At 29.2% G+C, this 17,511-nt stretch overlaps 1 protein-coding gene across 1 annotated transcript in view; it reads left to right on the top strand.

The window, feature by feature from the left end:
• The window catches only part of LOC148234899 (diacylglycerol kinase eta), a 164,904-nt gene that overhangs the window by 2,862 nt on the left and 144,531 nt on the right, over positions 1 to 17,511 (top strand). The gene's annotated exons all lie outside the window — the stretch shown is intronic.

The raw sequence follows: 17,511 nt of genomic DNA, 5'->3' as shown, positions 1-17,511 counted from the left end.
AATTATTGAATATATTAGAAGTAAATTATTGAAATACAAAATATTGCGATAATAGATGGCAGCACGGTCTTAGAGTGTTTTCCTATAAATGTAAGCATTTAAATGCATTTCAATATTTCACCTGTTATAAAAACTTATATAATTTTTTTTCTTAAGCAATAAATATTGCTTAACTCGTTTTTCAATTTATTCTAATCTTACTTTATTATTATTTAATTAGAGACATCTGTTGGAAATATAGAAAATTATTATTATTATATTAATTTGGTTTTATTTACAAAAAAAGTATCTCAGACAATTTAATATTTTTAAATTTATTTAAAAAGTTTGTTTTTACACTATAACAAAAATAAATTTAGTTATGTGCCATCGGAATAAAAGCAAAAGCATCAAATTTTAAGAATTCTGTCCGGCAAAGGCCCATAAGGTACATTTCTGAATATATAATTGTGCAAATATAGTTTATTCTAATTCAATTTTCATTTTATTATCTGCTATAAAATATTTTTGACCTCTAGTTTTTTATAGAGTTTTTTTAATAGCTCTCATTTTGTACCAGAATGGTGGTCAAGCTGGCTAACAAACAATATCAATATATAAGCTCAATTTTTCAGAAAAATTGAATGTAACTTTTTAGTAATTAAAGCTACTGCAGTTATTGTAATGATAAAATTGTTGTATCTTATGTACATACATATGTATTATGTACATATGTATTTACATTAATGTGCATATAATCTCAAAAAAATACTTCAATTTTTATTTTGTTTCATTTTCTATTATGAAACATTTTTGCCCTCTTTACTCTTAGATGTAGGATTATATTAACGGAATTAGGATTAACTTAATAGTCGACATTTTAAAACAAGGTAGCAGATCGAATTTAACTGAGAAGGTTTTTACGGGTTTTGAGGCCGAAAGGGTGTAACTTTGCATACATAATATACACCGCTATTAACAGTTTATTGTTAAGTTGTACAATTTACCATAGCAAAATAGTATTAAGTTATAAATATTTGTAGAGTGAGCGCTGGTGGAGAAGCTGGTGATGAAATGATTTCATCAGGATGATCCGTCTCTCGTGCTTGTTCTTGGTCTCGGTCTAGTTCTCTACCGTCTCGAATCGTATGATCGACTACAGATTATCTCTGACCCTCTTGTCTCGAATCGCTTGATCCTCTGTTGATGTGCCAGATCTTTTATACGCTTGATTTGAGTCGTCTCTACGAATCAGAGATGCAGAAATTGGTTGGCCAATTGCATTGCTTGCATATTCAACTATCGAAATATGTTCACGCCTTGAATAAGTTAAATTTGCAAAATGAAAGCATTCCGAAAGGTAAATAACAATGGTGAATTTAACGCTGGGTAGTTTAACGCCATTGTTTGTGCATTTTTTATTGCACAAAAGATTAGTTTTTTATGAATATTACGAGCGTTTAAATGAACGTGCAATATAGGACGACTGTTAATTTACGTAATTATATTCTATTATCTTCTTGTGGGCTAGACATTTTGTCCAAACGAGTTATTATTTCCTTTATTATTTCAATTGTCGTTAGAGAGACCTTGGCGTAAATTACACAACTGTTGGACCCCCCAGATTTCTATTATTAAACACTTTTCTCCAAGATTTTGCCGAGCTTATGATTTTTTATATTTTGCATTATGGCATTTTGAACCAGTTTTGTTTTGGTCTATTATGGAGCTTGTCAGATTTTTTGGCGGATGTTACAGTATACTCTAAATCGGTACATTTGGCGACATCGTCGTCCTTTGGAATGCGCAATTCGAGGATGCTGTATCCACCTGGCGGGGACGATGGGTATAAGTCGCTGAATATTACCTTAAAGACTTGTGTTTTTCAATTTGTATGGTGTCTGAGAGATAGGAATTATTGATTATTATATAATTATAATTCCGATAGACCATCACAGGTTAGGTTTACCTATCTCACAGATGAATATCATGATGATTGTATTAGGCATTAAAAAGTATCAAATAATGAGCTACTTCAGCACAAAAAATATTTTTTTTTGTATTAAAAATAAATCTTCATTTTGTATTGTTAAAGTAGTATCTAACGATTTTGTTACAAGTGTTTTTGTACTGTTATTGAACATCAATAATTAAATTGTTTGTTATGATGAAGAAAAACGCTAATTTTTGCTAAATCTAAGGGAAACAAATTAATTATGTAGTTGTACGATCCGAGTCTTTCAGTATAATTTAAGAAGATAAGATTTTGGATAATTCTAATATAACATATTGATGCATATTTTATTATCAAATACTGGTAGATATATAGTATTTTTTGTAAAATTAATAGTTCTGTTTTATTATTCATTTTTTATAGTAATTACTTATAAACATGATCTCAAAAATATATAAAATAAATTTAATTATCAATTATAAGATACATTCACTTTCGTGACCGATTTTCGTTATGAATCATCTTGTTTCACTAGCTTTAGTCATACGAATCACCCTGTGTATATTCAGAACCCGGCTGCCCTTATTGCGAATGTAAATTCACTTTGTTTATGCACAGCGCCTGTATTAATATTCATGCGTTGCCCTTCAAAGAATCTTGTACAAATAAAATATCCTCCTCGACAACATGGCATGCGAGTTATTTGCATTTCTGCAGAAAAAAAAGGAAAATCCTTTTGACGATATTCGCCATCGTATGTCTACCACAATAAAATACCTAAATAGCTTTAAACCAGGTCTATATGAATACATTTTGCAAAAAATAGAATATTAAGCCTATTTGAAAGCAATTTAGACATATCATATTTGTTTTTTTAAGATATGGCGCAGCTAATGCAATAAGAATGGATTTTTTCGTTCGTCTTAATACATCAAAAGAATAAAGCATATTTTTTGGTCTCTAAGGGATCGTAGCTCGCAGGAAACAATAAATAATTTATAAAGGTTTTCCTCTTCCAGAATTAGCCGTGTGCGAAAAAGATTTTGTTCGTAATATATGATATGATCCATATGAAAAAATAATATACAAAATCTTATATTTGGTATTTGAAGAGAGTATTTTAATTTTTTTAAATTTTAAATAAGGTGTGAATCTAGATCAGTCTTGATTTTTCTAAATATTTATTATATTGATATAATATTTATAATTTATTTTGTCAAATACAGTAGCGTACAGAAACATATTCTATCGATCACTTACATACATTTTTGTTTTGCTTGTTGAATTGTTCAAGCAATTTTTTCTCTTAAATATGGCCCATTGGCTAATTAAGGACTATTCCAGGACCAGTCCAAGATTTTTCCCACATTTTTTTTATATTCTAAAATATTTTACTCAAGTATTTTTATTAATTTTTTTAATCGCATCTTTACTGCGTAGATGAAGTTTAAGTTGACCCTTCAGGCATACATAATTTGTTTTTTTTTGTGAAATGTTTTACAAATTCTCACAGGTATTACCCCGACAGTTTTAGGTTTATCATATAAGCATATCCATAGTAGCGGATGGATGATGATCAGTGACAATTATACACGGATTAGGCCGCTGCAGAAATAGTTTATTGAAGTTGTATAATATTCACATGATGTTGATAGATTGGCGGACGAGGCGCCGCTAGTCGCAGTCTGTCCTTCGAGGTCCGCCAAATAATGTTTTGCTCCTCGCTGCTGTCACGTCAGTGCTACCAAAGTACCGCCTAGTTTTGGCCATAGTGAATAAATACTCACTTAATCTAAGGAACGTTATTTTTATACTTGACTCCATTTATTGCACCTATTTCGACATTAATTTTTTTAACTAATGATTGGCTTTAACCGACAGACTATAAAATTTGTTTTGACGATATTTTACTCGACCAAATTGTGGACGATTTGGCATTATAATTAGTCTAGCTCTATCTCTAAGTAAAGCTCTTTATAAATGATTGTATTTTTAAGGTCTATGCTAGACAAACGTTTAATAATTACAAAAAATAGTTAAAACAATGTTTATTTGAGTTTTTTATATAAGGGGCTTAAAGAATATAATTTAAGAAGTTTTTTAGTATTTGATGTCTTCGAATGTCTGTGTGGCTATTGTTCCTATTTTACTACTTTGTATTGGTACTTTTGAGTTTTAAAGCCGAAAGAGTATGACTTTGCAGCCAAATATACGCTGAAAAATCTGGTGATAGTTTATTTTATAAACGTATATAAATATTATATATACATATATAGTGAAAACTACATGTAGCTAGCAAGCGGTGTTCTGAACTGGCAGGTCTTGAAAGTCGGAGAGGTTTCGCTGGCGTTTCAAGTTGTATTATTGTCAGTGTGATTTCTTGGAGCAGCCGGGATATACTGTGATATGTTCTCATGATGATACTGGATCTCGTGTCAATGCAGTGTCCTGGTTCTTCTCTGTTTTCCGCTGCTGTGACACTGTGGCGTCTTTCACCGCGTCCCCAGCTTTGTGATGAATTGTCATATTTTTTTATAATGTTCATATTTTATAATGCTGTTTCGAGACAACTCTGGCGAATCGCAGATGAGGATATTTGCGAGCCAATTGCATTACTTTTTGTAAGAAAAATCATCTAAAAAAAGATGCGGTCCAGATGGTAACTCCGACGATCGGTAACCAAAAGGTAGAATAACAAAAGTATAATGCGCAGGATTTAAACCGTCCCTTTGTATAATTTCAGTATTTTCAGTAACTATTTAATTCATGCTTATAATACAAAAATTCGTCTGATAATAAAATCTGGCAAAGCAGATGACATATCATTATACTATCACCCGATCACATTACTGCCCTTGTTTATCAAATTATTTGATAAAATCATATTATCGCGATTAAGGGAAACTTTTAATTGCAAGCTCATTCATTCAACTTAACAGACTGACAGAGCGAGCACGTATCCGCCAATTTTAATACGAAAAAAAGTTCTAGTCTTTTATTGGTAAATTTATAAAAGACATTTGATACAGTATGGCATGATTAGTTTTAAAGTGATAAGAGTAACAAGTTGCAAATTTATAATTGAAATAATAGGCTAAATATAAGACCGGTTTTACTTAAGTTCTCATAAAATACAAGCACACGTGCAAAATTACACTCCACAGTGCCGAGTGTTTCGTAGATTGCCACGTCCTTAAAAAAAGGCAGAAGGCCCTCACAAACCATGTAGCAAATCTCTCTCCCTCGAGATATTCTCTCTCGAGTCGCGAGGGTTTCCTGTGGATTTTTTCGCAGGTGAACGCAAAGTGCCCTCCAAGGCATCGCTGTGCACTTTTGCGCCTCCACTTCACTCTGTCTTTTTCCTCGTGGTATTTTTTTATCTTCACTCCTTACAACGACCGTGGTCAATATCGTTAGGGGTGAAGAATGGAAGAGTCATGACCCAAAACGATCCTTTGTCACTGTCGGCCCTTTCAACCCTTTGAGCTTTTCATTTAACTCTTTCAAAAAACACATGCTTAAGATAAGCTGAGGGATCAGGTTAAGTCTGTGATTATATCTCTGGCTTTGATCAGAAACTTTTTAAGCAGTAAGCTAAGTATAAGACATTTATTCAGCATGATACAGAAAATAATTAACATTTTCGTTAAAAATTAACAATGAAAGATTTTTAGTGTTTTAGTTTCTAGCAAATTCGTTTTTTTTATTTTGTAAATAAAAAAAAATTTATATTACATATTAACGTTTGCAATTTAGACTTTCCTAAATAACAAAAAAGCTCCTGTTTGTATCTAGTTTATAATGATTTAAATTACGTTTAGCATTTTTATTATCTGGGATAGAGTCAAACTCATTATTAATTCAACGTATAATTAATTTTATATTGTAGTAGCACGTAATCGGTCATCAGCACGTCGCTGTTTAGTTTCTTTAGCAGTTTCATTAACACGTATTGCAATATAGCATTTAATTGGTTGTCAGCACGTCGTTGTTCAGCTCATTTTTTAAGTTGAAACTTGTAAAAATCTCACATTAAAATTAGATGTTTAAACTGTTACCACTTGGGAGCAGTTCTTATGTTAGACAGACTTCCTTTCCTCTTATAGAAAATGTATTGATAAAACACGTGTATTTTTTCAAATGTTGAATTAAATAATAAGAAACTTACTGCAAACAGATATATTATTTCCAAATTAATTGACGCGATTTGCTTTTTATCTAAACAAGAACTTTCTTTTCGAGGACACTCTGAAAATAATAATACCGTAAATGAAGGCAACTATGTTGAATTATTGTATTTTCTAAGCGAATCAGATGCATTATTAAAAAAAGTGAGAATAGATTGTCAGCTCTTGCATTAATATCAATCGAAAAAAAACATTTAGACAAATTAAAGAAAGACAATATACTGATTATATAATGCGGTTATTGCTGACTTTTGTAAGAAGGAGCGTCGAATAAAATTAATTATCAATAAAAATAAAAACATAATATGTTTATACAATAAATAAAATAAATTTCAAAATAAAGTTTTGTTCAGCCCCCCCCCCCTAGCCCCCATATTATCAATATGTAATAAAAGTATATATTTTTCACTATTTTCAACGAAAGAACGTCACTTGAAAATGTCGTAAATTTTGCACATATAAATTAGATTTAAATAATATAAAACTTGAAATGATCGACATTATACTTTTAGAAGGTCAACAAGTCAACAACAAAGGTGACCTTCGTGTCACTCTCGCATTAAAATAAATCGAACGAGAGATACATATTTAAAAATAAACAAACAACTTGCATTAAAATAATTCGAATTAGAGATAAATATTTTAAAAATAGACAAAGAGGTGAATGACATTTGTTATTTTTAATGAAGCATAACCTTGAATTGTCTGGATGTATCTAGAAATATTTAAAAAAAATACCAGTAGCTATGCGACCGCGGTAGTAAACGGCCGAATAAATTCTTTTGTTACATTTTTCTCGAATAAGTGTTCTCGTTCATATTTTTTATAATAATATCCGTTTCGATGTTTTTAATTATAAAGTGATAGTGCAATTTAGTGTATGTGCTAGAATTAAGCAGTGTATAATTCAAATTAGTGTTTATAAAATTGTTACTATGCAAGGCAACCGACGCGATGCGACGCGTCCCTTCCCCCGCCAGCCTCGCGGGGGAAGGGAAGCCGCGCCGATTGACGCCGAAAGCGCGATATTTACAATTCTAGGCATCATGCGGTTGACAAGGTAATGTCTTTGGAATTTTCTGTGTCATATAGTTAACCCTTTGTGCTAGTAACTCAACATCGTATTCCAAGCGTTGCACTCAAAACTTGAAATGCATTTATTGGCTTTGTGTTGGAGCTAATTTTGCCAATTTCAATTTATTAAAGGTAAAAAAGCTTCTGGTAGACACAGTTAAGTAATATTGAATTCTAAACTTATGCAAATAAGTAAATAATCTTAAATTTACGAGTGTAAGTTTATTGTAAAATTTTTCATCGGAATATGGCCGAATCGAGCTGTGTTAAGACCGCATAACGCTTACTTGACAGTTTTAAGTTATTAATTATTCCTCTTAAACTGATTTTTTCCTTCAAAGGTATCTATATTTTTATGATATGGGATGAAACGGGATTATATGCTCTAATTGTGCATAATTGTTACCTTATATTGTGTGTCTGTTATGAAATAAAAGGATTAAAAAAAAGCTATTTCGCTCGCACTATTAAAATGAGCGATTGACAACTATCAATCTGGGTATCGACATTTTTAGCGGCAACTAAAATAATAATATTAGTCTTCTCGAGCTAATAAATTACTAACAATTAGTAATCTGTGTTTTAATTATTTATAAATATATATATTGATTTATTTTTAGAAATTATCCATATAATTACGAATGACGATATAATAATGGATGTTTAAGAAAGTGACGATGAATTTGATATTAACTGTGTGATTATTACTGTGATGGTAATAGTAGTAGGAATTATATCTAACTACTGAGGGGACGTATACCTGCCCTATTATACGCATTCATTGAAAATCGAGTCGATAATTATTAATATTTTATTATTAATTTAAATAATTTATTTATAATTTATAATTTAATTATTAATATTAATATTTGTCAATTTAATGAAACATTATAGAACAAATCTAATGATAAATTCAAAATCAGCGTTTCATTTTAGTACAAAATATATGTATATTGTACGCATGGGGATGGGGAGCCATACTTTTTTATGTGCGTAATAATCAATAAATAATAATGTTTTCATTGACTAATCATTTTAATCGTTAATACGCTCTGGCACATAAAATATTAATTTTATCGCCTATGTTTCGTGAATTTTGTAAATTTTTTATAATTTACCTATATTTTGTATACCTCATTCCTAAAATATATATTATTTAATTTTCTTCAAGTATTTTTGCGCTCTTATGACGTGCTTTCTTTTGTCAAACGCTCATATGACTGTCTGCGCATTTGACGCACGCTATTTTGTTACAGCGCTACTTTGGCAAGCGCTTTTAAGACGCAGCGCTTATAATGCAGCGCTCTTTTGACACACGCTCATTTGTCCGCGCTTATTTGTGACGTTGCCATTTGTAATATATTATATTAGAGGTACAAGGTGTTCATTTAATTATAAAAATTATATTAAAATATTCTGTTATTATTACCCGATTATAAATTAGCCAATAGTTATTGTTAAACGACGTGTACCTCAAGCCCAGTTTGAGATTAACCGTAAGTAGTTGAAATTAAACCGAGTTAAAAGAAACTTTATTCGCTCAATTAAGATTAACAGGGCACTTTAGTTAGTTAAGTTATACTTTATGTTACAATTCTGATAAATGTAATACTATTTTCTGAACTAGGATTATCAAAAAATAATTCTATATATGAATAAACCTCGCTAATTTAATAAAAGTTGATTTGTATTGTTTAGCGATCCTTTTATTCCAGCGCCCGAAGCTTTTCGATGTAATTGCATATAAACCAAATAATATGTGAGATATTGCTATGTTTCACACATTTATCCGTAATAACGTAATAACTCAGATCGTTAATGACCACTTAACAAAAACGCAGAAACTCTATGTATGTATTACATAATCTATATAATACACACCTATATAAACGTACATAATCCAGGTTATTCTGGCTAATGGACTAAAGTGGAAGAGGGAGTAAAAATATAGCTGAGAAACACCAGTAATATGTCTGTATCATAAATATAACATATTATATGTTATTTCGCAAAAAGTTATATTATCCAGATTTAATATAATAATATATGCGGAGCTAAAATATTATTTTAGCAGTATCATTACTATACGTTTTGCCAATAACCTGATTTATTCGCTGATTTAAAATTTTATGAAAAAGGTGTCTTAAACTTTGTTGTAATAATCGAGTTAATAAGTTAGACAGAATGGTGTTGATGTTATTTTAATTTTTTTTATTTTCTATTAGTACAAATAAATATATTGAGAGGCAAATACAATGCTCAATAATTACTATCGTCTTTGTATATTTCAATTTACGGATAAATGACTTAGAGCTACACACGTGTGATGTTACTGTGTTATATATCCAAACCTTTAAGGGTGACATTCTAAAGCGTGTTTTCTTAACATCTTGAATTTATGTACATCTGCCAAGCTGTATACGTCTTGGGGCTTATCTCTCGCAAATACGTGGGAAAATATAACGAAATGTATTCAAGAGGATCCGAGGGATCTTCATCTTGTTACCATTAATCTCTGAAAAAAGTTTCCTGTGACAAAGCTGGGTAAATAATTTCGAAGCGAACTTTAGTTGAGTTATCAGATTTTGCAACGAATGAGTTGAACGTGACCGCTCGGAATTGAATTAATTTCACTCTCAAAATTTCGTTTAATTCGCGAAATTCTCAGGTGAGATCAAATTAAGATGCTTTTGGACCTGTCTTTAATATCCGGTTAGGTGATATATTTAATGTAAATTATAAATTAGGAGATTCAGTAATTTAATTAAAACTAAACTATGAGTATAATATATGTTTATTCCTTGAGCACTGCAATATTGGGATTAAAAGTTGTTGAAAACTTAAATTAAAGTTAAAAATAATTAATTTTCTAGTATTTTAGCTTAGCTAATTAAAGTTTATTGTTGATTTTTAATTAAAGCGTTTAAAACTTTCGATTAAAAAATAATTTAATTAGAAGTAGAAAAGCATTTTTAAATTTCTACTTTTGCTTAGGATTCCACGATAAAGTTATATGAAAGCTAATGTTTTAGTTTAATGTGTTTGAGTGAAAAGTTTGTAATATGTGTATTTAATATGCCAAAGATCAACCGAAATGTTTTTTTTTATTACTGCTCAAGAATAAAAATGAGCTGAAAATAAAACGAAATATTATGTAAGAAAGTACATTTCGTTTTTTACATGTTGTATGTAGTATTATGGACGTTGAATTATTTACTCTCAAACTGTGAATCCAAAATATTTGACGTAATAAGGAAAAAGAGTATTCATAAAAGCTTTAATGTCATTCGTTGTTTTTGATCAGTTAATTGTCACGGAATATTTAATTCATGAATATAAATATACAATATTTATTGAATGGCTTATGGATTTACTACTGAACAAATTTTATAAGAATTGTTATCTAAAACTATCGTGATATTCTGGTTTTAAGATTAAATATGTATCTAAAAATGGAATATAGTAACAATTGAAAATATCACTTCAAGCTATCTAAAACTGTTTCTTATGCAATTCAATCAAGCAGCTACTTAAATTTCAAAATAGTTCTAGGAAGCAATTCAATATTATCTTGCAGTGAAATAGAATCACTGTATCACAACCCATAGCGGTGAAGTCAGCAATATTGCTACCTATAGCATTGTTTCAAATTGTGAGGGTATTTTTCTGACTTTATTCTCAGGTTTAAAAGCTTCTCTGATAAATAAGCTTCATAGTATTATTATTGTATATTTTTGCTGGGTTTGTAATAGATATGATATTTTTTAAATATTTAGCATCCTGATATTAGGTAGTCCCTAAATAATGTTATTTTTCAATAACTTTAAATTTTCAGTCAGTTGTACCTGAGTACGTATTATGTTATATTAATATTAGTGCATATCTGGACTCGACGTTCAGATAAAAAACATTTGTAACATATATTATCGTCACAGTGTGAACGCTCGTTACCGAGCGTTCACACTGCGACGACGCCGACACGATTTTATTGCTTTTAACGTGAATATACATTAAAAACAGTATTTATATATTAAATTAAATACAAAAATTGCAACTAAATAATATGTTGCTCATAAATATATATTATAAAAATTTAGTTTGTATATTTATTTTATGCAAGCTTCATAACTCTCATAATTTTTAATTAAATATGTACTTGAAAAATTCTACAATTCTTGGTTACCACTGAAAAATATAATGGCACTCATACACGTGAAATTCTAGAATCTGTTTTTATTCATTTTCGTAAAAATACTAAGATCAATTTTTTATATGGTCTTACACATTTACGAATTGCCATGTAATCGAAATACAGAGAATTAGTTATAATAAACCCGTTAACTATTAGTCAAACCTGCTTGCAGAAAACATAAAAGGTTGTGCAAGAAATCAGATTATACACACTTGTTGATTTTAAAATGATTTAAAACTATTTTTTAGGACTAGCAATATTGAAATCTGAGCTATATTTATATATTGATATACATACTTTAATAATGCACTAAAAATATTTATTGTCATGTTAATACCAAAAACATTGAATTAAATACTGTTATATAATTGGAATGAATAACGATCAAAATATTTGTAATGCATAACATTAAAATTCACCATAAAAAATGTTCCGAAGAGCAAAAATTGACTAAAACACGATACAGATTTAATTTTAAATTTACATAATGGAGATTCTTTAGCCTTTCTGCATTGTAATATAAACCACCCGAGTTAAAATAAATTAAAAACAACTCCAATCGTATAAATTAAATATATTATATACGTTCATACAAATTAAAGAAAATATTAAAATTTATACAATACTTATAAAAATAACTGATATTGAAATCTTGGGTTTAATGAGCACGCACATTACAACACTATTTATTTACTTGATTTACTAAACCGATCAATCAATTATTTTATCTTGATTAAATCGTAATATAGTTGAGAATTTTTTTGAGATGAACGTTTAAATCTGTTATCAAAATATACGGTGCTATATTGATAATACATAATATTTTGAGTGCATTATGATAAAGATAAGTTTTAAATTTATTTTTTAATATCAGTTAAGTGTATATAATTGTTTTAAAAATAACAGAAAAATTAATAATATTTCAGCAATATGTATGTATATTGAAAGTGTATAAGGTTAACCTTTAAAATGATAATTAGCGTTCATATATCCCAGAGTTTATGAAAAATAACCACGAACAACTGTGCATATGATCGTTAATTGATATAATATAATGTGGCTATTTAATAATTTATATATCTGTTAAACTTAATTTTAAATAGACTTTTTATCGTATACGATTATAATATTATATATCGGTTTAACTTTATAATTTATGATCCTGCAAAATCCACGTTAGTGTATGTTGATCTATTAGCTTATCATATCTGTGGATATTGCAGCAAATCTGATGCGAGCGAACGTTAACCGGAACCGGATGAAAGATAACCGACCGATTAAATGTAACCCAGTTTGCACTAGTTGTTCGGATCATTATGTAAGACACGTAGTTAAATATTTTTTTAATTTAAACAAACGATATTTACCAATTTTTGCGTTAAAATTACAATTTTCATGAAAATGAATTTAAAAACTTTTTTCATGTTAGTCAAAAGGTGCTTTTTATATTGTTTTTACGTTTTATTATTCTGGCCGAGTTTTTCATTCTACTTTAGAGCTTTAAAGCTTGCATTGTTGGCGAGCTTCTGCGAGACACTCGACACTATTGGGCGATCCCCCTGATTTAGTGTTATCATTCGTTCTGGGTGTCCTCAAACGACGTGATAAATCGTTTGTTGACCCTAGTTTCTAGCCATAAGATTCTTACGATAAATTACAACGAAGGAAATTGATTTCACTTACGCCTTGTTAAAAAGAAATTTGATATATAAAATATAACACATGCATAATTTCTAACGTCAGCTAGAACTAGACGATAATTAATAAAACTAACATTATAAATTAAACTAATTAAAAATATCATCAATTTTGCAGTTTTAATAACTTAAAACTTCCAACATAAATATAGGATTTAACTACGAATAAATTAATATTAAAAATTATTAAATGCAGGTGTCATATTTTTGCTACTTAATATTTTTCTTGATTAAAAAACTAAATATGAATAAAAATCTCAGTTTATAGAAAGTATCATTATTAATAATTTTTACTTTTAATTATTTTAATATAGTCTTTTAACAGCAATTATAATTTTTTTTTACTAAAACTATTTTGTATAGCTTTAAGGAGTGCGAATTTGCAGCGAAAATATTTTAATAACAATATTAATTTTATTTTTGATGTACTACCTTAAAGAAATAGTATCGGGATGTATGGCATAGACTGATTGCTAGTGGAAAAGCTGGAATTGTCGTCGCAATGTCATGTGTGATACTATTGCTGTTATGCTATCGTTGATGTCTCTCGTGTCAATGCAGTTCTCTCTCGGTTTACCTCGAATGCCGTCTCTGTCTGAGCTCATCTCGAATCATTTCATCATCTTCCGATGTAACAAATCACATATTTTACACTCTTTTACACTCTATATTCGAGACATCTTTGGCGAATTACAGATGCGGGTGTTGATGCGCCGATTGCATCGCGATTGGTGATTCGCGAATAAAATATGTTCACGCTTTGAAGCGAAACTGCACTTTATATATAGCGGTTTTTATGCAGGATAGATGCATACTTTATGCACTAAAGGGTAGTTTTTCCGGTGCTTACGCGTAGTTAATATTAATGTAAATTATACAATTACTTAGCTAATATTGTTAGACCTTTTGTTAAAATGAGTTGCTTATATTTTTTCATAAAACTTAAGAATCGTTTAAATGACCTCAGAGTTAACGGTGCAGCTGGTTGGACTCGCCACAGTCTTAACTCAAAATTTATGTTAGTTTACTCTCGGTTATGCCATTAGTTATTATAATAAAAGTGCATATTAAAAACTAATATTTGGTTTGATGTTTAAGCAATTATTTTGGTAGTTTCAATATATTTTTCAATTATTCATGTTAAAACCGAATTTTGTGAATTACTTTTTCATTATATATATATTTATAATATTTACTCTGATTTTATTTTTTCTAAATATACATAAAATATATAATTGTGTATATTTACCAATTATTATATGTGTTATCTAAGTAATTATTTTATAGCTACATTTTAATCAATATTTCTAATTTTAATTAAGAGTATAAAATAGTTTTATATACAAATTATCATAGTTTAGAATTATAAGTTTATAAATTTATTTTTAAATATTATTCATACAAAAACATCTATTATCTATTTAAGATAATTAATAAAATTTACAATTATATAGTCAATCTAATTAGAAACTATTTATTAATTTGGATCTTAACTGAACTGATTAGTTGAATATATACAATCATTTCTTATTATTATCAATTATAGAAACACATCTTAAACGATTTTCGGGGTTTTCTTATATTAAGTTATAGTTATATTGTAACTAAAAATATCACTTTTTCTATTTAACAAATATATTATTATTATATATACAAATTTTCTTAGTTTAATGTTATTAATAATATAAACTTATGCACAAAAATCATAGAATTTCATTATTGACTATTAAAGTACAATATTGACTATTTTCCTAACATACATGTACAAAACTGAAAATTTAAAGTGCAGCTGAAATAATCTTAAAGCAGCGCCTTTAATATTCTTAAATATGTATGATTAGCTTAATATATATTAAATAAAATGTTGATTAAATGGGGTCGTTATTAGCTATGTGTATTTTTAAATACAAATATAAAATATATATGAACATGCCCAAATGATATCAAACGGATATCCTCATATACCGGAAGTCCTACTTTCGCCGAGCTTTTCCCTGCGTATGACATACTCACACAACAAGTCTAATACAAATATTTTTCAAGCGTACAATATGCACTATATTATACCAAAATTAGCAAAAACCTTTTAAAAATGCATAATCTGGGCAGCATATTTAATGTAGCAATAAAAATAATATTCGCTTTTTGCTTATTTGATTTATTTTTAGTAAATATTACTTTAAAACATGATTTCAACAAGATGCAAATCTCTCACAAAATTTCATACATCAAATGTCTTTCAGAATATGTAATATATCAAATCTAGGGGTTAAAGTTTAAACAAATCTAAATTGGTTACACATTTGAAGTAAAAGCTCACATCAAAGAGCTTCCGTACGAAAACTTTTATCTTGCGTCTTGGTAAAAAATATAGAAGATTGCTTATTTATTTGAAAGCGTTCTTTTTACGTCGTAGCACGAGAAAAGCTCTTCGTACCTATGTTTCGAACGGCCTTTGTGCACATACGAAAATTTATATTGTGGTGCTGTAAAACGTCGGGCTTTTATTAATTTAAGAAGAAAATATCGCTCCAAACACGAAGCTTCTTCCACTATTGAAGATGCCTTAGATGTACGACTCGCTACACAGAAATACGACAGCCACGCCGAGTTCTATTTTTATATCTCACATATAATTTATTGTGAAATATACTTTGCGAAATGTTAATATTATTGCTTTTAATCGTTCAATATCTATGACGTTATTGACTATATTTATTTGTACTTAATTGATAATTGGGTCTATCATAAAATATAAAGCACAATTGCAATGGGTACAATAAATACAATATATACAAACAGAGGCTGCTTGTATATAAGTAAGAAATATAGAAGGGCTTTGAATGACTCGCGTTATTGTCGTCATTTATTTGTTCTTAATTAATCTGAAAGTGCCATTAACCAATTGAACATTAACAGACTCGTCAATCTAGCACCAGTAGGGCTTTCAGTCGATTTTAACGGCGGTAGTAAAATTTTAACGACCGTCATAAAGTTAAGTCTCATTGAGAATTGTCATTATTTAAAATCGCTCGTCTTCTAAGTCATCCAGTTAAATTTAACTAATTACCTGTGCGCACTTGCGATTTATTTTATTTTTATTAAAAGCTCATGTTTTTGTAATATTTTTTGAATAATAAATATTATGATTTTTTATTAAATAAATATAATTAAAGTAATTAAAAACAATTTTATTGATTTTGTTTTTGGGTTTTGATGCGTTAAATAGTTTATCTTATAAACATATATAAATTATTAGTCAAATAGTTTGTTTTATAAACATATATAAATTACCACGTTCATAGACAAATCTAGAAATCTTGGAAATCGAAGTCTTTGTAAGCGTGACGAGTTGTATTATTGTCTGCTGTGATGTTCTCTGGACAATCCGTTGATGTATCTTGTGTCAATGCAGTCTGCTGACATAATTCTCTCTGTGGTCAAATGTCGCATCTTTTATAATACTGATTTGAGATCGCAGATAATGTTTGCGAGTCAATTGCATCGCTTCTGGAACACCCCTATAAAATGTATTAATTTTATGACTAAAGAGAAACAATTTAGATAACTACTCATGTGATCGGTAATCAAATAGTTGAAGAACAAAAGTGTTACGTTCAAACTATAATGTATTATCTAGTGCGCGTCCTTTCCAAATAAAGGGTTGATTTTTCAGCGTTCTTTATTTTATTTTTTAGCTTCTAGATTAAAAGCAATGTGAGTGTGATAATTCGATAGAGTACACGATCAAAGCTTTGGCTTTAAGATAATTCAGATGATATGTGGAAATTTATATTCATGAGTCACCCCTTTTCTCTCTGACTTGTCACTTTATTAGTACTACGTTATTTTGCATGTTGTATATCGTTGGCCGGAAGTCTATTATTTAATAATTTTTTGCACTTTTTAGATTCTGTTGCTCTTTAGACACGAACTAGCTTTCTGTCTAATTAAAAAGCTTTTTGTTGGTAATATAAGCCGTTTTAAAGGAATAACCGCAACAACAAGAGGTAGCTGTTGTTCTAGCCCAAGGATTCTGTTCATTTAAAAAACGAGATTTCACTGACACTGTCTCTAAAACTGGCTTTTAAATCTAAATTACACACCCTCTCAGATGCAATTTCCAAGAGAGTAATATTTGAATAATATAAATCTTAATTTTAATTGGTTAGTCTGTTTGTTCGAGAAAGGAGTTCGGATGACACACCGAAATTTTTATTGATGAGTCATCCCCCATCTCTCTGGCTACGTAATTTTTGCGTCATATGTCACCGAATTTTTTTTTCTGACGTTCTTATAGTTTTCTGTGATTTATAGTGCAATAAATCATTTGTATTTTGACATGAACCAGTTTTCAAAAGCGAACGAAAAATATACAAATCCGAAGGAGAAATATTCAGGGAAAGCGGTGGATGCTGAATATTCTTA

Source organism: Plectrocnemia conspersa, unplaced genomic scaffold (assembly GCF_051122295.1).
Source record: "Plectrocnemia conspersa isolate PC_06_02 unplaced genomic scaffold, ASM5112229v1 ptg000005l, whole genome shotgun sequence".
Taxonomy (NCBI): Eukaryota; Metazoa; Arthropoda; class Insecta; order Trichoptera; family Polycentropodidae; genus Plectrocnemia; species Plectrocnemia conspersa.
Note: the sequence above shows the minus strand (reverse complement) of the source record. Positions and strands in the feature narration are given on the sequence as shown.